General features: G+C 47.7%; 1 protein-coding gene across 1 annotated transcript in view; it reads left to right on the forward strand.

Moving 5' to 3' along the window:
- LOC140404494 (talin-2-like) overlaps positions 1 to 21824 on the forward strand; it is a 392578-nt gene that overhangs the window by 72874 nt on the left and 297880 nt on the right. The window contains 1 exon segment of the mRNA XM_072493108.1: positions 9045 to 9077. The gene's annotated coding sequence lies outside the window, so the exon portion shown is untranslated.

The raw sequence follows: 21824 nt of genomic DNA on the forward strand, positions 1-21824 counted from the left end.
GCCCTTCGGCCCTCCAAGCCCGTGCCGACCATGCTGCCCGACTAAACTACAATCTTCTACACTTCCTGGGTCCATATCCCTCTATTCCCATCCTATTCATGTATTTGTCAAGATGCCCCTTAAATGTCACTATCGTCCCTGCTTCCACCACCTCCTCAGGGAGCGAGTTCCAGGCACCCACTACCCTCTGCATAAAAAAACGTGCCTTGTACATTTACTCTAAACCTTGTCCCTCTCACCTTAAACCTATGCCCCCTAGTAATTGACCCCTCTACCCTGGGGAAAAGCCTCTGACTATCCACTCTGTCTATGCCCCTCATAATTTTGTAGACCTCTATCAGGTCTCCCCTCAACCTCTTTCGTTCCAGTGAGAACAAACCGAGTTTATTCAACCGCTCCTCATAGCTAATGCCCTCCATACCAGGCAACATTCTGGTAAATCTCTTCTGCACCCTCTCTAAAGCCTCCACATCCTTCTGGTAGTGTGGCGACCAGAATTGAACACTATACTCCAAGTGTGGCCTAACTAAGGTTCTATACAGCTGAAACATGACTTGCCAATTCTTATACTCAATGCCCCGGCCAATGAAGGCAAGCATGCCGTATGCTTTCTTGACTACCTTCTCCACCTGTGTTGCCCCTTTCAGTGACCTGTGGACCTGTACTCCTAGATCTCTTTGACTTTCAATACTCTTGAGGGTTCTACCATTCACTGTATATTCCCTACCTGCATTAGACCTTCCAAAATGCATTACCTCACATTTGTCCGGATTAAACTCCACCTGCCACCTCTCCGCCCAAGTCTCCAAACAATCTAAATCCTGCTGTATCCTCTGACAGTCCTCATCGCTATCCGCAATTCCACCAACCTTTGTGTCGTCTGTAAACTTACTAATCAGACCAGTTACATTTTCCTCCAAATCATTTATATATACTACAAAGAGCAAAGGTCCCAGCACTGATCCCTGTGGAACACCACTGGTCACAGCCCTCCAATTAGAAAAGCATCCTTCCATTGCTGCTCTTTGCCTTCTATGACCTAGCCAGTTCTATATTCAATTTATCCCAATTCATCGCACTCCGCCTGGCTTCTATCCCAATTCATCGCACTCCGCCTGGCTTCTATCCCAATTCATCGCACTCCGCCTGGCTTCTATCCCAATTCATCGCACTCCGCCTGGCTTCTATCCCAATTCATCGCACTCCGCCTGGCTTCTATCCCAATTCATCGCACTCCGCCTGGCTTCTATCCCAATTCATCGCACTCCGCCTTGCTTCTATCCCATGAATCAGTAAATTACTCCCTTTCGAGTTCTTACCCAGTCCTGCTTTGAAAATTAATATTGAATCTGCCTGTGTTTTTGCATATGTGTTTTCACTTGTGTGTGCTTTTACCTGTTTTAGCGTGTCTGTGTATTTGCATGCGTTTATTTTTGCATGTTTTTTCCTGTCCCTGTGCGTTTGTGTGTTTTTATGTGCATGCGTATGTTTTTGCCTGTGCACCTGATTTTGCATGTGTCGTTCCTTTGCGTGTCATGCGTGTGTCTGCGTTTTTCTGGTTTTTGCATGTGTTTCTGCATGTCTATTCATGGGATAGAAGCAAGGCGGAGTGCGATGAATTGGGATAGAAGCCAGGCGGAGTGCGATGAATTGGGATAGAAGCCAGGCGGAGTGCGATGAATTGGGATAGAAGCCAGGCGGAGTGCGATGAATTGGGATAGAAGCCAGGCGGAGTGCGATGAATTGGGATAAATTGAATATAGAACTGGCTAGGTCATAGAAGGCAAAGAGCATGATTGTGTGTTTTTGGATCGTGTTTTCTGCATGTGTCTAAATTCTCGTCATAGATATTTTCCCATTTAGTTTGAATCTCTGTCACCATCCTCCTGCCAGTGGAGTCCCTTCCTCTTCATGTACTCGGCATTTTCAACACCTTTGTTGAATACAACATTTGAATCTCCCCCTCACCCTCCTTGTTCTAAAGACTATGGAGACAAAAATAAAACCGTAACCACCATGTTAAATGTCTGCCCTGTTGATTATAACACTGCGATATGGACTGTCTTTGAAGAGTGCCAGTGAGGCTCTGTGTTGCTATGAAATAAATAAACAGCAACTTCCAAATCCACACATGTGGATTCCTGCAGAAATTGATGAAGAATAATCTTTATTTTCACAAGTAGGCTTACATTAACACTGCAATGAAGTTACTGTGAAAAGCCCCTAGTCGTCACATTCCGGCACCTGTTGGGGTACACAGAGGGCGAATTCAGAATATCCAATTCACCTAACAAGCACGTCTTTCTGGACTCTGATACCCTCTTCCTCCACAGGCTCCATCAAAACACTACCTCACCAATCAACTCCGCATTTAAATATATGCTGGGCCTGTGACAGCTGTACTTACCCCACTAAACACAGCATTCGGGCACAGTTGAACAATGAACAGTATGATAATTATTACTAAACAGCATCTCTGGCTTGAAAAACCTGGAGTTTAATTTTCTGTGAGTTTAATTATTTCTGGGGAATTGTTTTTTTAAAAATTGGATTGGCTTTAAGCCCATCTGTCTTTCCCAATCTTTATTTTGTTTTCTGTGCAAGAGTGAAATCTAATTTGTAGTTTTTGGTTTCTGCTTCCTGGTTTAGTCTCTGTGTGGCTCGGTCTGGTTGAAAAGTCTTGCTGATTCTTGCTCTGATGTCGACCTCACCATAGGGGGTCTTGATCTGCGTCAGAAAGCCAATGGAAGCAGGTTTGCACTGACAAAACCACGAGCTCTGAGGAAGGTCACGTTGTGAGCCTCGAGGGCTGTGTCTCCGCTGATGGCAAAATCCGGGTCACTGTGTTCAATATACCAAATAAATACAGACTGCCATTAATGTTTCATAACAACTGGTATTGAAGTAAAAAACTGCCAGTAAATGCAGGAATGGCAAATGATGGGAGAGCTTTGTAGGGTGAGAGGGTGCACAAATATGTTACAAGTTAGTAAAATACTCGGGGCAGCACGGTGGCGCAGTGGTTAGCACTGTTACCTCACAGCGCCGAGGACCTGGGTTCGATCCTGGCTCTGGGTCACTGCCTGTGTGGAGTTTGTACATTCTCCCCGTGCCTGTGTGGGTCTCACCCCAACAACCCAAAGACGTGCAGGGTAGGTGGATTGGCCACGCTACATTGCCCCTTAATTGGAAAAAATGAATTGGGGTACTGAATTTATTTTTAAAAGAGGTCCGTAAAATACACTCGGCAGGCCACGGTCACACACTAAAAACACACCTCTAATGTCATTGCAGAACAGCAAGATTTATGGAATTTGCTGGAATCCAAACAGAGAATGTGCAAACTCCACACGGACAGTGACCCGGGGCCGGGATCGAACCCGGGTCCTCGGCGTCGTAGGCAGCAGTGCTAACCACTGCGCCACCGTGTTGCCCATTGGTTGATCGACAAGTTAATGAGTTAAAAAGTAACTTGAGGTGTGAAGGAATATTTTCAGGAGGCAGTGACTGAAGGGGTTAATACCGGACCGATCCAGTGATTGCAACACATCAAATATCCAGCATGACGTTGAGGTCAGTGTAACTGAGGTGCTTGGCAAGCTGGGGTTAGCGATGAACAGGCCCAGCCACCTGGGCAAACACGTGTGTGTCAGCGTCTCGAATGAGGCTTGGGAGTCAGTGACTGTCATCGTCTGTCTCGGCCCAGGAGATAATCCTCAGAGAAGTGTGACTCCTGGTGCCCATGGAGTTGACACGTTGATCCAGTAACGGCAGATTCAGTGGCTGATATCAGTGTCTGGTAAGTTGTTGGTAACACGTTGGTCAGGGGGAGAGTTGTACACCAGTTAGGAAATGTAAACAAGGCAGCGTGGGTTTTGAAGAAGAGGGATTCTGAGAGGCAGCTTTGAGGGATGAAGAAGGCGGGGATCCTGATTAAATTGGCCGTTTGGATTTTCATAAAGCTTTTGTAAACGTTCTGCAAGCTAAACGGAAGGTTGTGGGCATTCAGGGTGTAAAACACTCTGTAATGAAGTTGGTTCATATCACAGGAGAAAAGGGATGATAACCGTGCATGGTGTGGGGGGAGGTTACCCCAGGGTGAAGTCCCACAGCAGCCAGTCGCCTCTTTCATTAGATAAAGGATGTAAAATAAGAATTACATTTTTCTGTAGCTCCTTTCATCACCCACAGGATGTCTCGAATCACTTCACCGAGAGTGACGTACTGTTGAAGTGTAGATACTGTTGTAATGTCAGAAATGCAGCAAAGTAAGATCCTAGAAGCAGCAGTGTGATACTGACTGGGTCATCTGTTAATTGTGATGTTGGCTGAGGGATGAATAGTGACCCCAGGACACCAGTGAAAATTCCCCCACTCTTCTACAAAATAGTCTCATGAGTGAGCTTTCAGAATAATGTCATCCCACTGTTCCTCTCTTGTAACGAGGTCCTGACAGGCGCTTGATTGTCGACCGTCACCATCTGTTCACTCTCCAATTCTTCTCCGAGCCTCCTCAGTTTAAAGCAGTGTTTCTCAAACTTCTTTTCCCGGGACCCACGCCGGCTGACCTTCGCGACCCACGGCGCTGACCTTCGCGACCCACGCCGGCTGACCTTCGCGACCCACGCCGGCTGACCTTCGCGACCCACGCCGGCTGACCTTCGCGACCCACGCCGGCTGACCTTCGCGACCCACGCCGGCTGACCTTCGCGACCCACGCCGGCTGACCTTCGCGACCCACGCCGGCTGACCTTCGCGACCCACGCCGGCTGACCTTCGCGACCCACGCCGGCTGACCTTCGCGACCCACGCCGGCTGACCTTCGCGACCCACGCCGGCTGACCTTCGCGACCCACGCCGGCTGACCTTCGCGACCCACGCCGGCTGACCTTCGCGACCCACGCCGGCTGACCTTCGCGACCCACGCCGGCTGACCTTCGCGACCCACGCCGGCTGACCTTCGCGACCCACGCCGGCTGACCTTCGCGACCCACGCCGGCTGACCTTCGCGACCCACGCCGGCTGACCTTCGCGACCCACGCCGGCTGACCTTCGCGACCCACGCCGGCTGACCTTCGCGACCCACGCCGGCTGACCTTCGCGACCCACGCCGGCTGACCTTCGCGACCCACGCCGGCTGACCTTCGCGACCCACGCTCACTTATCTTTAATTAGAAAAGGGGAGCCAGCGTGGTTCTCACGGAATATGCTTAAAAGGTACTTTGAAAGGGAAGGAGAGAAAAAGGAGGTTTTAATGATTCTAACACAAAGTGACGAACCAAATCCAGATGACTATGAATTTGACATACCTCAAATTAAATTGGAAAATGAGGATGTTCTTAAAAATTGGGATGAATTGTTAAGTTACCTTCCAGAGGAAAAATGAACTGACCTGAAAGAGTTATTGATATCACATGGGCAAGTCTGTAGAGATAAATTGGGAAGTACTAAAATGGCTATACATGATGTAGATGTGGGAAATGCTGTTCGTATCAAAAAACATCCATATAGACTTAACCCGTTAAAATTGGCACAGGTTAACAAAGAGACTGAGAGTATGCTTAAAAATGGCATAATTGAAGTGGGTTGCAGCCAATGGAGCTCCCCCATAGTGATGGTACCTAAACCAGACGGACTAAACCCAACGGTTGTGTGTGGACTATAGAAAGGTGAATGCAGTTACAAGAACGGACTCTTACCCTATCCCACATTTGAAGGATTGCATTGAGAAAGTGGGACAATCTGCTTTTATTTTCAACTTCCAGACATGGAAGGAACATTTTAAACATGGAAGGAGTTCTTCGATCGACTTCAGGTGGCGGGTTTAGTGATGAACCTAGCCGACAGTGAATTTGGAGAAGCCCGAATCTCTTTCCTTGAGGAGTTTTCAATACCCTCCAGGCGAAGGGAGACCATGCGATCTCTTAACATGAATGGATTTGACCGAACTCCACTGATGGGACTTGCTATAGAAACGTCAAAAATTTCAAAGGACAGCGGACTTTCAACAGGCATTTGACAGCCTGAAAGCTGTGATCACCAATGCTCCTGTATTGGAGAATTGCAAGGGGCTCTGTGGTCAGATTGAACTAAAGTATCTGAATCTTAAGAGAAATGCCGAGGAGTAGAGGAATGGATGGATCGTGCAGAGACTTTCTTGTTCAAAGAGACAGTCAATCGAGAAGGATTTTGGTTGGAGGAAGAAGAATAAAGAAAAATGGACTTTATAATTATACCTATTTGCTTGTGGGTTTTTTTAGATAACGAAAAGATATATTTACTGTGTACATTTCTTGGTGGATGGTGCAAAAGTGGAAAATGGAACCATCTTGAAGTTGATAACAAAGAACAAAGAAATGTACAGCACAGGAACAGGCCCTTCGGCCCTCCAAGCCTGTGCCGACCATGCTGCCCGACTAAACTACAATCTTCTACACTTCCTGGGTCCGTATCCCTCTATTCCCATCCTATTCATGTATTTGTCAAGATGCCCCTTAAATGTCACTATCGTCCCTGCTTCCACCACTACCTCCGGCAGCGAGTTCCAGGCACCCACTACCCTCTGTGTAAAATACTTGCCTCGTACATCTACTCTAAACCTTGCCCCTCTCACCTTAAACCTATGCCCCCTAGTAATTGACCCCTCTACCCTGGGGAAAAGCCTCTGACTATCCACTCTGTCCGTGCCCCTCATAATTTTGTAGACCTCTATCAGGTCGCCCCTCAACCTCCGTCGTTCCAGTGAGAACAAACCGAGTTTATTCAACCGCTCTACATAGCTAATGCCCTCCATACCAGGCAACATTCTGGTAAATCTCTTCTGCACCCTCTCTAAAGCCTCCACATACTTCTTGTAGTGTGGCGACCAGAATTGAACACTATACTCCAAGTGTGGCCTAACTAAGGTTCTATACAGCTGCAACATGACTTGCCAATTCGTATACTCAATGCCCCGGCCAATGAAGGCAAGCATGCCGTATGCCTTCTTGACTACCTTCTCCACCTGTGTTGCCCCTTTCAGTGACCTGTGGACCTGTACACCTAGATCTCTCTGACTTTCAATACTCTTGAGGGTTCTACCATTCACTGCCATCTCACCGCCCAAGTCTCCAAACAATCTAAATCCTGCTGTATCCTCTGACAGTCCTCATCGCTATCCGCGATTCCACCAACCTTTGTGTCGCCTGCAAACTTACTAATCAGACCAGTTACATTTTCCTCCAAATCATTTATATATACTACAAACAGCAAAGGTCCCAGCACTGATCCCTGTGGAACACCACTGGTTACAGCCCTCCAATTAGAAAAGCATCCTTCCATTGCTACTCTCTGCCTTCTATTACCTAGCCATTCTGTATCCACCTTGCCAGCTCACCCCTGATCCCGTGTGACTTCACCTTTTGTACCAGTCTACCATGAGGGACCTTGTCAAAGGCCTTACTGAAGTCCATATAGACAACATCCACTGCCCCACCTGCATTGATCATCTGTGTGACCTCTTCGAAAAACTCTATCAGGTTAGTGAGACACGGCCTCCCCTTCACAAAACCATGCTGCCTCTCACTAATACGTCCATTTGCTTCCAAATGGGAGTAGATCCTGTCTCGAAGAATTCTCTCCAGTAATTTCCCTACCACTGAAGTAAGGCTCACCGGCCTGTAGTTCCCTGGATTACCCTTGCTACCCTTCTTAAACAAAGGAACAACATTGGCTATTCTCCAGTCCTCCGGGACATCACCTAAAGACAGTGAGGATCCAAAGATTTCTGTCAAGGCCTCAGCAATTTCCTCTCCAGCCTCCTTCAGTATTCTGGGGTCGATCCCATCAGGCCTTGGAGACTTATTTACCTTAATATTTTTCAAGACGCCCAACACCTCGTCTTTTTGGGTCTCAATGTGACCCAGGCTATCTACACACCCTTCTCCAGACTCAACATCCACCAATTTCTTCTCTTTGGTGAATACTGATGCAAAGTCATGTGAGAGTACCTTTAAGAAATGGATGTTTAAGCAATGTACCTTTAAGGAATGGAGTTGATCATTTTACTGAAGTGATGTCACGGGGGGGGGAGGTGGGGGGGGGAGCTCACTTCTGCTTTTGGTTTCAGTTTGGCTGAGAGCAGCTGAAAAGTGCCTGGCTGGTTTTGCTGTGAGCTGCTTTAAGGGAGAAAACCAGGTTTGAAAAAGCAGCTTGGGTGTGCCTGTGTGTTTCCAGAGAGCTGCAGGAAGAAAAGCAAGGTGCTGGAGCTGAAGTCAATCAAGCTGATATATCTCTGCCATCAAACAGAAAATATATATTAACTGTGACCTGGTGTGTTACTGTTTTGAAGGTTTGAAGCCTTTTGGATGTTTGAAGGAACATTTTGAGGGATTATTTAGTGTTGTATTATGTTTGGGGTTATCTTTGAAGTAAGGGGCGTTAAGAGATCCAATGTTTATTTAATAGGTTAAGTTGAGTTCATGGAATAAACATTGTGTTAAAAATCACGTGTCCATAATTGTAATCCCACACCTGGGGAACAAGCCGTGTGCTCGGAAAAGCAACAAATCCATTAAAGGGGGAGGTCGGTTGAACTCCATGATACATTTTGGGGTTCTGAAAACACCTCGCCCATAACAGTTTGAATCCGCACTGAATTTCAAGTAACCTGCTGAGTTAAGGTTTCCCAAATGTGAGAGTTGCTTCCTGGCCCCTTTTACTCCACCATCCCATCCGGAGAAAATAAGATCCATTGGAAATGAGGGCAGGACTTCCAAATCCGAGTCCCACCTACTCTTTGTACAGTTCCTCGGAGTCTCCAAGATTGCAAAAGAAAATGAGCCTCTCGTGTCTGGATCATTGATAGAGATAAATTGCAGCGATTGATCAATAATCATTGTGTGACTCGCAGGATGAGAAGGTGAACAAGCGGAACTTTGAACTTTTCTCATTCAACAAACCCTGTGAAATTATTCATAAGTGAGCTGCTCTTTTGTACATTTTTTTTAGTTTGCCTGAGCTTCAAGTTTTAATCCAATGTTTGTTTTTTATTGTGCTTTACTTAGAAAATCTAAATTCAACAACAGGCCCGAAGATAGGTGAGTCAGTTATTAACGTTTGTGCAAATAATGAAACTGGGGACTCTTAAGCAAGCACGTTCTAACTGGGTGTGTTTGAAATTAGAATCATTTTGTCGATGCTCCAGGTTAGGAATTATTCTCACCAGCGAATGCAATATGTCAGTCATTTTCAAACTCAGGTTCGCGACACGTGGGTGGGTGTCGAGAAGGTCGTGGAGCGATTGGTCACGGCATTCCCGATCGCGGGAAGAAGTGCCCGATGGCCGCTGTCATGTTCTGTAGATTGGCCGAAGTGAATGATGAAATGCAGAACATGTAGTTTAAATAATTTATTATGGAACAACTGCGTGAGAAGATAACTAGGATAAATAAAATAATAAACTAACAATCATCTATGGTAGACCTGTAAAATACGTCTGTCCTCCAGCACGACCTACTCCCAACTCCCAGACGACAGGGTCACGTTGTCGGTTTACACTGCCATCTAGTGTTGGAGGTCGTGCATAACATTATATATAAACCTGTTTTATGCATATCATCACAGCCGCCACCGGCTTTCAAGAAGGGCGGCCACCCTGCACATGCCTGTCACCTCGGCCAGATGTAGTAGTGCGCAGGCCCAGAGCCCAGGGGGCAAACCCCCTCCTCCGTACATCAGCGTGCAGTTCTAGGAACAGAATTTTTAAAATTGCTTAGTCTTCCCGCCAGAAGCGGCGGCAGAAAGCAGGTCACGCGCCAAGCATACTGGCGTGAAGGTGGGGAGAGCTCTCTCCATTTTGTAGTTGCAAGCAAGCAAACAATAGGACTGTGTGAAGAACTGAGGATGAATCTTTTTGGACTAAGGACGAGCGGGCCTGAGACACAAACAGGCCAGGATCTCACAACTGAATCTGCTGGAGAGAGCTTCCCAGGAGAGTCCATGGCAGGACAGAGCAGTGCTGCTGTGAGCTCCAGGACCTGTGGTGGACAATCCATACAGAAATGTAACATTGAATAAGAAATCAAGTGAGATCGTGAGACCAAGCAGGCTCACCTGTCGCATTAAAGGTAAACTAAAATGGTGGGTCTGAAGGTCGGCCCGCGTGGGTCCCGAAGGTCGGCCCGCTGTTAAAATTGGTCCCTGGAAAAAAGTTGGTAAAACATTGTAATTGGTTGTCGGCTTCTTGTTCACGTTCAACAACACTGCTCTCGGAATCAGCACTGGGGGGGGGGGGGGGGGGGTAGGTACTGTCACTGGGCTAGTAATCCAGAGACCCAGGGCCATTTTCCAGGGAAGTAAATTCAAATCCCACCACGGCAGATGGTGGAATTTAAATTTAAAAACATCTGGAATTAACAATCTTTGTAACCATTGTCGTAAAAACCCATCTGGTTCACTCGTGTCCATTAGGGAAAGAAATCTGCCGTCCTTACCCGGTCTGGCCTACAGGTGACTCCAGACCCACAGCGATGTGGTTGACTTTTAAAAGTCCCCTGAAATGGCTGAGCAAGGCACTCCGATGTATTCAATCGCTACAAAGGAAGCAAAAAGGAATGAAACCGGATGGACTGCTGGCATCAACGTAACTACAGGGACTGCAGTTGTTCAAGAAGGGGACTCCCCACCACCTTCCCAAGGGCAATTCCAGATGGGCATTCAATGCTGGGCAGGGCTAGCGACACTCTCCTCCCGTAAAGACATTTTTAAAAAGTGATCTCTTCCACGTGCGGTTTCAAATTTTGCTGTAATTTGTTGGTTTATCTCCCCTTTCTTTAATATTAAACAGCCACAACTTGTGTTTTGAGAGATTCACTCAAACAATTCCATATCTTGGGTTCCTCACAAGCCCCGGAGGTATAATTGCGGCTGTCTCCAATCTAACTACAAAGTTCTAACAGGAGTAGACAGGGTTGATTCAGAATGAATGTTACCGATGGTGGGTGCATCCAGAACTAGGGGCCGTAGTTTGAGGATAAGGGGTAAACCTTTTAGGACTGAGGTGAGGAGAAAGGTCTTCACCCAGGGAGTGGGGAATCTGGAATTCGCTTCTACAGAACATTGTTGAGGCCAAAACGTTGTGAAATTTCAAGACTGAATTTGAATTAGTTCTTGGGGCTAAAGGGATATGAGGGGGAAGGCAGGATAAGGGTATTGAATTTGATGGTCAGCCATGATCATAATGAATGGCAGAGCAGGCTGGAAGGGCCGAATGGCCTCCTCCTGCTTCTATTTCCTATATCTCTATGTAACCCTGCATGGAATCCTTGGACAATGACTCCTTTCCGTTTCCACCCAGACAGAAGCCAGATTTTGCCGTTAGTGTTTGGAGGCAGTTTGGTTCAGATATAGCAGCTTTGGCTGCTTTGTGTGCTCAGTGAGGGGGTGCAAGACTTTCATGCAGCCGTCCGCAAGGAAGTGCTCATCAATATTTAAAGTTCACCGAATCCCTACAGTGCAGAAGGAGGCTATTCGACCCATCGAGTCTGCACCCACCCTCCGAAAGAGTGCCCTACCAAAGTCCACACCTCCGCCCTATCCCCGCAACCTCACCTGCACAGTGCTGGACACTAAGGGACAATTTAGCATGGCCAATCCACCTAACCTGCATGTCTTTGGGTTGTGGGGGTGACACCCATGCAAGCACGGGGAGAATGTGCAAACTCCACACGGACAGTGACCCGGGGTCGGGATCAAACCCGGGTCCTCGGCGCTATGAGGCCACAGAGCTAAATCCTGCGACGCGGTGCATCCCCTGACGTCTTTGGACGTTAGCATTTGCTCTGGTCTTGAAGAGGCATAAAGTCAAGGATGAGGTTTTGGCCGAGGATACAAACATGAGTGAGGCTATTGGCTTTCCACATTGGCAGCAGAACCACTCATTAAGTTGGGTTGGCAACGGTCCAGGACTTGACACCAACCCTAGAAGCTCCCTGGTAATTAAATGTGTCTCATTCTCTGGCAAGACTGACGAGGAAATGCCAGGATCAGTGTTGGGCAAAATTCTCTCGACGGTATTTAGTCATGGGCTTGCGAAATAGCTGTACAAAGTAGCTCAATAAGATTGGCCTTCTGTCTAAGATCAAACGTCAGATCGAGCCCAGAATGAGGTACAATGCCGTTCCTTGTCAGCTTGGATCTTGTATGTCTCTTGTGGAGACTATGAATTGGATTCAATTTGACGTTGGATTGGTTTTTGGAGCAGGCGAGGAGCTGGATTACGGGTTTGTCCTGTCCACTCCACGCACTGGTTTTGGAAGTTGAAGAATGGAAAAGTAATTTTTTAAAAAGCAGCTGACTCCATGCCTGTGTTTAGAACCTTTCGAAACGTCCACTGGGAAGTTGTTGCTTATATACATTACATTTTTAGGGGCAGCACGGTAGCATTATGAATAGCACAACTGCTTCACAGCTCCAGGGTCCCAGGTTCGATTCCGGCTTGGGTCACTGTCTGTGCGGAGTCTGCACATCCTCCCCGTGTCTGCGTGGGTTTCCTCCGGGTGCTCCGGTTTCCTCCCACAGTCCAAAGATGTGCAGGTTAGGTGGATTGGCCATGATCAATTGCCCTTAGTGTCCAAAATTGCCCTTGGTGTTGGGTGGGGTTATTGGGTTATGGGGATGGGGTGGAGGTGTGGACCTTGGGTGTGGTGCTCCTTCCAAGAGCCGGTGCAGACTCGATGGGCAGAATGGCCTCCTTCTGCACTGTAAATTCTATGAAATTCTATTTTTCTTGCCCGCGCTAAATTGCTTTACTTTACAGAGAGGTTTGTTTCGTCCTTCATTTGACGAGCTGTACGTACATTTTGCTGCCCTCTGGATCGGTCTATGATATCCCCCCTTCCTCCTCCTCGCCCCCCGCGTTGCACAGTCCTTTGGTTCTTCCTCTCTTTAATTTTTTTTCCCCCGGTCTACTCCTCGTTGTTGGCCTCGAACAGGTTTTGGAACAGGCCGACGAACTGCCCCCAAGTATCCAGGAAGCCTCCCTCTGACCCTCGGGTGGCGAACTTAATCTTCTCCAGGTGGAGAAATTCCGAGAGGTCAGCGAGCCAGGCTGCAGCTGTGGGTGGTGCTGCCGATCGCCAGCCGAGCCGGATTCTCCGGCGTGCGATTAGGGAAGCGAAAGCGAGGGCGTTGGCCTCCTTCCCCATGTGTAACTCTGGCTGCTCTGATACCCCGAAGAGTGCCACTATTGGGCATGGCTTCACCCTCACCCCCCACAACCCTGGACATTGCCTCGGAGAAGGCTGCTCAGAACCCTGGTCAGGTGCGCTCTGTGCACCACTTTGAGCTGCATTAGGCTGAACCTTGCGCAGGAGGAGGTGGAGTTCACCCTGCTCGGTGCTTTGCTCCAGAGTCCCCATCCTACCTCTGTCCCCAGTTCGTCCTCCCATTTTTGTCTGGTCCCGTCCAGTGGTGTTCGGGCTCTGTCCAGTCGCTGTCTGTATATTTTCCCACACAGCCCCCCCTTCTCGTTGCTTGTGCCTATCAGGTCCTCTAGTAGTGTGCTTTCTGGGGCCCCGGGGTACCCCACTGTCTCTTTGCGGAGGAAGTGCTTTATTTGGAGGTGTCTCAATTCCTGTCCTCTTGATAGTTTCCACTTCCTCGTTAGTTCGTCCAGTGTCGCCAGTCTGTGCCCTAGGTAGAAGTCCCCGACCGTCAGTGTGCCCCCGTCCCGCCTCCATCTTTTGAAGGTGGTATCCAGCATGGCTGGGGGAATCTGTGATTGCCGCAGATGGGGGCCATAGGGGACATTTTGGTTATCCCGAAGTGCTGGCTCAAGCTGGAAGGGAGCTTCTCAAAATGGAGAAAGGTGACTAGTGGTGTTCCACAGGGATCCGTGCTGGGACCACTGTTGTTTGTGATATACATAAATGATCTGGAGGAAGGTATAGGTGGTCTTGATTAGCAAATTTGCAGATGACACCAAGATTAGTGGAGTAGCAGATAGTGAAGGGGACTGTCCGAGAATACAGCAGAATATAGATAGATTGGAGAGTTGGGCGGAGAAATGTGTTATGGGTGAGACGTTTTCAGAACCCCAAAATGTATCATGGAGTTCAACCAACCTCTCCCTTTAATGTATTTGTTGCTTTTCCGAGCACACGGCTTTTCCCTAGGTGTGGGATTACAATTATGGACACATGGGTTTTTAAACACTGTTTATTCCACGAACTCAACTTAACAGCTTAAATAAACATTGGATCTCTTAACACCCCTTACTTCAAAGATAACTCAGAAAATATTGCAACAGTAAATAATTCCTTAAAATGCTCCTTCAAACTTCCAAGAGACTTAACACCTTTAAACAGAATCACATCAGGTTAAAGGCTTCACTATTATGAGTTTAAATCACCCAAATGATCCAGAGATAGTTTTTCATGGCAGAGATCCAGCTCACTGCCAAACACAGACACACACCCAGCTCTTTTCCTTAAAACTGCAAAACTAAACTGCAAAATGGCTGACCTGAGCTCAGCCCCACCCACTCTCTGACATCACTGTTTTCTTAAAGGTATATTACTTAAACATCTATGTCTTAAAGCTACTCTCACATGACAAATGGCAGATGGAGTTCAATCCGGGCAAATGCGAGGTGATACATTTTGGAAGATCCAATTCAAGAGCGAACTATTCGGTAAATGAAAAAGCCCTGGGGAAAATTGATGCACAGAGAGATAAGAACAAGAACAAAGAAATGTACAGCACAGGAACAGGCCCTTCGGCCCTCCAAGCCTGTGCCGACCATGCTACCCGACTAAGCTACAATCTTCTACACTTCCTGGGTCCGTATCCCTCTATTCCCATCCTATTCATGTATTTGTCAAGATGCCCCTTAAATGTCCCTATCCTCCCTGCTTCCACCACTACCTCCGGCAGCGAGTTCCAGGCACCCACTACCCTCTGCGTAAAAAACTTGCCTCGTACATCTACTCTAAACCTTGCCCCTCGCACCTTAAACCTATGTCCCCTAGTAATTGACCCCTCTACCCTGGGGAAAAGCCTCTGACTATCCACTCTGTCTATGCCCCTCTCAATTTTGTGGACCTCTATCAGGTCTCCCCTCAACCTCCTTCGTTCCAGTGAGAACAAACCGAGCTTATTCAACCGCTCCTCATAGCTAATGCCCTCCATACCAGGCAACATCCTGGTAAATCTCTTCTGCACCCTCTCTAAAGCCTCCACATCCTTCTGGTAGTGTGGCGACCAGAATTGAACACTATACTCCAAGTGTGGCCTAACTAAGGTTCTATACAGCTGCAACATGACTTGCCAATTCTTATACTCAATGCCCCGGCCAATGAAGGCAAGCATGCCGTATGCCTTCTTGACTACCTTCTCCACCTGTGTTGCCCCTTTCAATGACCTGTGGACCTGTACTCCTAGATCTCTTTGACTTTCAATACTCTTGAGGGTTCTACCATTCACTGTATATTCCCTACCTGCATTAGCCCTTCCAAAATGCATTACCTCACATTTGTCCGGATTAAACTCCATCTGCCATCTCTCCGCCCAAGTCTCCAGACAATCTAAATCCTGCTGTATCCTCAGACAGTCCTCATCGCTATCCGCAATTCCACCAACCTTTGTGTCGTCTGCAAACTTACTAATCAGACCAGTTACATTTTCCTCCAAATCATTTATATATACTACAAAGAGCAAAGGTCCCAGCACTGATCCCTGTGGAACACCACTGGTCACAACCCTCCAATTAGAAAAGCATCCTTCCATTGCTACTCTCTGCCTTCTATGACCTAGCCAGTTCTGTATCCACCTTGCCAGCTCACCCCTGATCCCGTGTGACTTCACCTTTTGTACTAGTCTACCATGAGGGACCTTGTCAAAGGCCTTACTGAAGTCCATACAGACAACATCCACTGCCCTACCTGCATCAATCGTCTTAGTGACCTCCTCGAAAAACTCTATCAAGTTAGTGAGACACGACCTCCCCTTCACAAAACCATGCTGCCTCTCACTAATATGTTCATTTGCTTCCAAATGGGAGTAGATCCTGTCTCGAAGAATTCTCTCCAGTAATTTCCCTACCGCTGAAGTAAGGCTCACCGGCCTGTAGTTCCCTGGATTATCCTTGCTACCCTTCTTAAACAGAGGAACAACATTGGCTATTCTCCAGTCCTCCGGGACATCCCCTGAAGACAGCGAGGATCCAAAGATTTCTGTCAAGGCCTCAGCAATTTCCTCTCCAGCCTCCTTCAGTATTCAGGGGTAGATCCCATCAGGCCCTGGGGACTTATCTACCTTAATATTTTTCAAGACGCCCAACACCTCGTCTTTTTGGATCTCAATGTGACCCAGGCGATCTACACACCCTTCTCCAGACTCAGCATCTTCCAATTTCTTCTCTTTGGTGAATACTGATGCAAAGTATTCATTTAGTACCTCGCCCATTTCCTCTGGCTCCACACATAGATTCCCTTGCCTATCCTTCAGTGGGCCAACCCTTTCCCTGGCTACCCTCTTGCTTTTTATGTACATGTAAAAAGCCTTGGGATTTTCCTTAACCCTATTTGCCTATGACTTTTCGTGACCCCTTCTAGCCCTCCTGACTCCTTGCTTAAGTTCCTTCCTACTTTCCTTATATTCCACGCAGGCTTCGTCTGTTCCCAGCCTTCTAGCCCTGACAAATGCCTCCTTTTTCTTTTTGACGAGGCCTACAATATCTCTCGTTATCCAAGGTTCCCGAAAATTGCCGTATTTATCCTTCTTCCTGACAAGAACATGCCGGTCCTGAATTCCTTTCAACTGACACTTGAAAGCCTCCCACATGTCAGATGTTGATTTGCCCTCAAACATCTGCCCCCAATCTCTGTTCTTCAGTTCCCGCCTAATATTGTTATAATTAGCCTTCCCCCAATTTAGCACATTCATCCTCGGACCACTCTTATCCTTGTCCACCAGTACTTTAAAACTTACTGAATTGTGGTCACTGTTACCAAAATGCTCCCCTACTGAAACATCCACCACCTGGCCGGGCTCATTCCCCAATACCAGGTCCAGTACCGCCCCTTCCCTAGTTGGACTGTCTACATATTATTTTAAGAAGCCCTCCTGGATGCTCCTTACACACTCCGCCCCGTCTAAGCCCCTGGCACTAAGTGAGTCCCAGTCAATATTGGGGAAGTTGAAGCCTCCCATCACCACAATCCTGTTGTTTTTACTCTTTTCCCAAATCTGTCTACCTATCTGCTCCTCTATCTCCCGCTGGCTGTTGGGAGGCCTGTAGTATACCCCCAACATTGTGACTGCACCCTTCTTATTCCTGATCTCTACCCATATAGCCTCACTGCCCTCTGAGGTGTCCTCCCGCAGTACAGCTGTGATATTCTCCCTAACCAGTAGCGCAACTCCGCCTCCCTTTTACATCCCCCTCTATCCCGCCTGAAACATCTAAACCCTGGAACGTTTAGCTGCCAATCCTGCCCTTCCCTCAACCAGGTCTCTGTAATGGCGACAACATCATAGTTCCAAGTACTAATCCAAGCTCTAAGTTCATCTGCCTTACCCGTAATACTTCTTGCAATAAAACATATGCACTTCAGGCCACCAGACCCGCTGTGTTCAGCAACTTCTCCCTGTCTGCTCTGCCTCAGAGCCCCACTGTCCCTATTCCCTAGTTCTCCCTCAATGCTCTCACCTTCTGACCTATTGCTCCCGTGCCCACCCCCCTGCCAAACTAGTTTAAACCCTCCCGTGTGAGGTGTTCAGGTCCATTGTGCCCTGAAGGTGGTTCATAGATATCATAGAATTTACAGTGCAGAAGGAGGCCATTCGGCCCATCGAGTCTGCACCGGCTCTTAGAAAGAGCACCCTACCCAAGGTCAACACCGCCACCCTATCCCCATAACCCAGCAACCCCACCCAACACTAAGGGCAATTTTGGACACGACGGGCAATTTATCATGGCCAATCCACCTAACCTGCACATCTTTGGACTGTGGGAGGAAACCGGAGCACCCGGAGGAAACCCACGCACACACGGGGAGGATGTGCAGACTCCGCACGGACAGTGACCCAAGCCGGAATCGAACCTGGGACCCTGGAGCTGTGAAGCAATTGTGCTATCCACAATGCTACTGTGCTGCCCTTAAGAACAAATAAATCTACACTATATCATTTTACCGTAATCCATGTACCTATCCAATAGCTGCTTGAAGGTCCCTAATGTTTCCGACTCAACTACTTCCACAGGCAGTGCATTCCATGCCCCCACTACTCTCTGGGTAAAGAACCTACCTCTAATATCCCTCCTATATCTTCCACCTTTCACCTTAAATTTATGTCCCCTTGTAATGGTTTGTTCCACCCGGGGAAAAAGTCTCTGACTGTCTACTCTATCTATTCCCCTGATCATCTTATAAACCTCTATCAAGTTGCCCCTCATCCTTCTCCGTTCTAATGAGAACAGGCCTAGCACCCTCAACCTTTCCTCGTAAGATCTACTCTCCATTCCAGGCAACATCCTGGTAAATCTTCTTTGCACCTTTTCCAAAGCTTCCACATCCTTCCTAAAATGAGGCGACCAAAACTGTACACAGTACTCCAAATGTGGCCTTACCAAAGTTTTGTACAGCTGCATCATCACCTCACGGCTCTTAAATTCAATCCCTCTGTTAATGAACGCGAGCACACCATCGGCCTTCTTCACAGCTCTATCCACTTGTGTGTCAACTTTCAAAGATGTATGAACATAGACCCCAAGATCTCTGCTCCTCCACATTGCCAAGAACTCTACCGTTAACCCTGTATTCCGCATTCATATTTGTCCTTCCAAAATGGACAACCTCACACTTTTCAGGGTTAAACTCCATCTGCCACTTCTCAGCCCAGCTCTGCATCCTATCTATGTCTCTTTGCAGCCGACAACAGCCCTCCTTACTATCCACAACTCCACCAATCTTCGTATCGTCTGCAAATTTACTGACCCACCCTTCAACTCCCTCATCCACGTCATTAATGAAAATCACAAACAGCAGAGGACTCAGAACTGATCCCTGCGGTACGCCACTGGTAACTGGGATCCAGGCTGAATATTTGCCATCCACCACCTCTCTCTGACTTCTATTGGTTAGCCAGTTCGTTATCCAACTGGCCAAATTTCCCACTATCCCATGCCTCCTTACTTTCTGCAGAAGCCTACCATGGGGAACCTTATCAAATGCCTTACTAAAATCCATGTACACTACATCCACTGCTTTACCTTCATCCACATGCTTGGTCACCACCTCAACAAATTCAATAAGACTTGTAAGGCAAGACCTACCCCTCACAAATCCGTGCTGACTATCCCTAATCAAGCAGTGTCTTTCCAGATGCTCAGAAATCCTATCCTTCAGTACCCTTTCCATGACTTTGCCTAGCACCGAAGTAAGACTAACTGGCCTGTAATTCCCAGAGTTATCCCTAGTCCCTTTTTTGAACAGGGGCACGACATTCGCCACTCTCCAATCCCCTGGTACCACCCCTGTTGACAGTGAGGACGAAACGATCATTGCCAACGGCTCTGCAATTTCATCTCTTGCTTCCCATAGAATCCTTGGATATATCCCGTCAGGTCCGGGGGACTTGTCTACCCTCAAGTTTTTCAAAATGTCCAACACATCTTCCTTCCTAACAAGTATTTCCTCGAGCTTACCAATCTGTTTCACACTGTCCTCTCCAACAATATCGCCCCTCTCATTTGTAAATACAGAAGAAATGTACTCGTTCAAGACCTCTCCTATCTCTTCCGACTCAATACACAATCTCCCGCTACTGTCCTTGATCGGACGACCCTCGCTCTAGTCATTCTCATATTTCTCACATATGTGTAAAAGGCCTTGGGGTTTTCCTTGATCCTACCCGCCAAAGATTGTTCATGCCCTCTCTTAGCTCTCCTAATCCCTTTCTTCAGTTCCCTCCTGGCTATCTTGTATCCCTCCAATGCCCTGTCTGAACCTTGTTTCCTCAGCCTTACATAAGTCTCCTTTTTCCTCTTAACAAGACATTCATCCTCTCTTGTCAACCATGGTTCCCTCACTCGACCATCTCTTCCCTGCCTGACAGAGACACACATATCAAGGACACGTAGTACCTGTTCCTTGAACAAGTTCCACATTTCACTTGTGTCCTTCCCTGACCTATGTTCCCAACTTATGCACTTCAATTCTTGTCTGACAACATCGTATTTACCCTTCCCCCAATTGTAAACCTTGGCCTGTTGCACGCACCTATCCCTCTCCATTATTAAAGTGAAAGTCACAGAATTGTGGTCACTATCTCCAAAATGCTCCCCCACTAACAAATCTATCACTTGCCCTGGTTCATTACCAAGTACTAAATCCAATATTGCCCCTCCTCTGGTCGGACAATCTACATACTGTGTTAGAAAAGCTTCCTGGACACACTGCACAAACACCACCCCATCCAAACCATTTGATCTAAAGAGTTTCCACTCAATATTTGGGAAGTTAAAGTCACCCATGACTACTACCCTGTGACTTCTGCACCTTTCCAAAATCTGTTTCCCAATCTGTTCCTCCACATCTCTGCTACTTTTGGCGGGCCTATAGAAAACTCCTAACAAGGTGACTGCTCCTTTCCTATTTCTGACTTCAACCCATACTACCTCATTAGGGTGATACTCCTCAAACTGCCTTTCTGCAGCTGTTATACTATCTCTAATGAACAATGCCACCCCCCCACCTCTTTTACTACCCTCCCTAATCTTATTGAAACATCTATAACCAGGGACCTCCAACAACCATTTCTGCCCCTCTTCTATCCAAGTTTCCGTGATGGCCACCACATCGTAGTCCCAAGTACTGATTCATGCCTTAAGTTCACCCGCCTTATTCCTGATGCTTCTTGCGTTGAAGTATACACACTTCAACCCATTTCCGTGCCTGCAAGTACTCTCCTTTGTCAGTGTTCCCTTCCCCACTGCCTCATTACACGCTTTGGCGTCCTGAATATTGGCTACCTTAGTTGCTGGACTACAAATCCGGTTCCCATTCCCCAGCCAAATTACTTTAAACCCTCCCGAAGAGTACTAGAAAACCTCCCTCCCAGGATATTGGTGCCCCTCTGGTTCAGATGCAACCCGTCCTGCTTGTACAGGTCCCACCTTCCCCAGAATGCGCTCCAATTATCCAAATACCTGAAGCCCTCCCTCCTACACCATTCCTGCAGCCACGTGTTCAGCTGCACTCTCTCCCTATTCCTAACCTCGCTATCACGTGGCACCGGCAACAAACCAGAGATGACAACTCTGTCTGTCCTGGCTTTTAACTTCCAGCCTAACTCCCTAAACTTGTTTATTACCTCCACACCCCTTTTCCTACCTACGTTGTTGGTACCAATGTGCACCACGACTTCTGGCTGCTCCCCCTCCCCCTTAAGGATCCTGAAGACATGATCCGAGACACCCCTGGCCCTGGCACCCGGGAGGCAACATACCTTCCGGGAGTCTCGCTCGCGACCACAGAATCTCCTATCTATTCCCCTAACCATTGAATCTCCTACAACTATTGCTTTTCTATTCTCCCCCCCTTCCCTTCTGAGCCCCAGAGCCAGACTCAGTGCCAGAGACCTGGCCGCTAGGGCCTTCCCCCGGTAGGTCATCCCCCCCAACAGCATCCAAAACGGTATACTTGTTTTGAAGGGGAACGGCCACGAGGGATCCCTGCACTGTCTGCCTGTTTGTTTTTTTCCCCCTGACTGTAACCCAGCTATTCTTGTCCTGTACCTTGGGTGTGGTTACCTCCCTGTAACTCTTCTCAATCACCCCCTCT

The sequence above is a fragment of the Scyliorhinus torazame genome, chromosome 30 (genome assembly GCF_047496885.1).
Source record: "Scyliorhinus torazame isolate Kashiwa2021f chromosome 30, sScyTor2.1, whole genome shotgun sequence".
Taxonomy (NCBI): domain Eukaryota; kingdom Metazoa; phylum Chordata; class Chondrichthyes; order Carcharhiniformes; family Scyliorhinidae; genus Scyliorhinus; species Scyliorhinus torazame.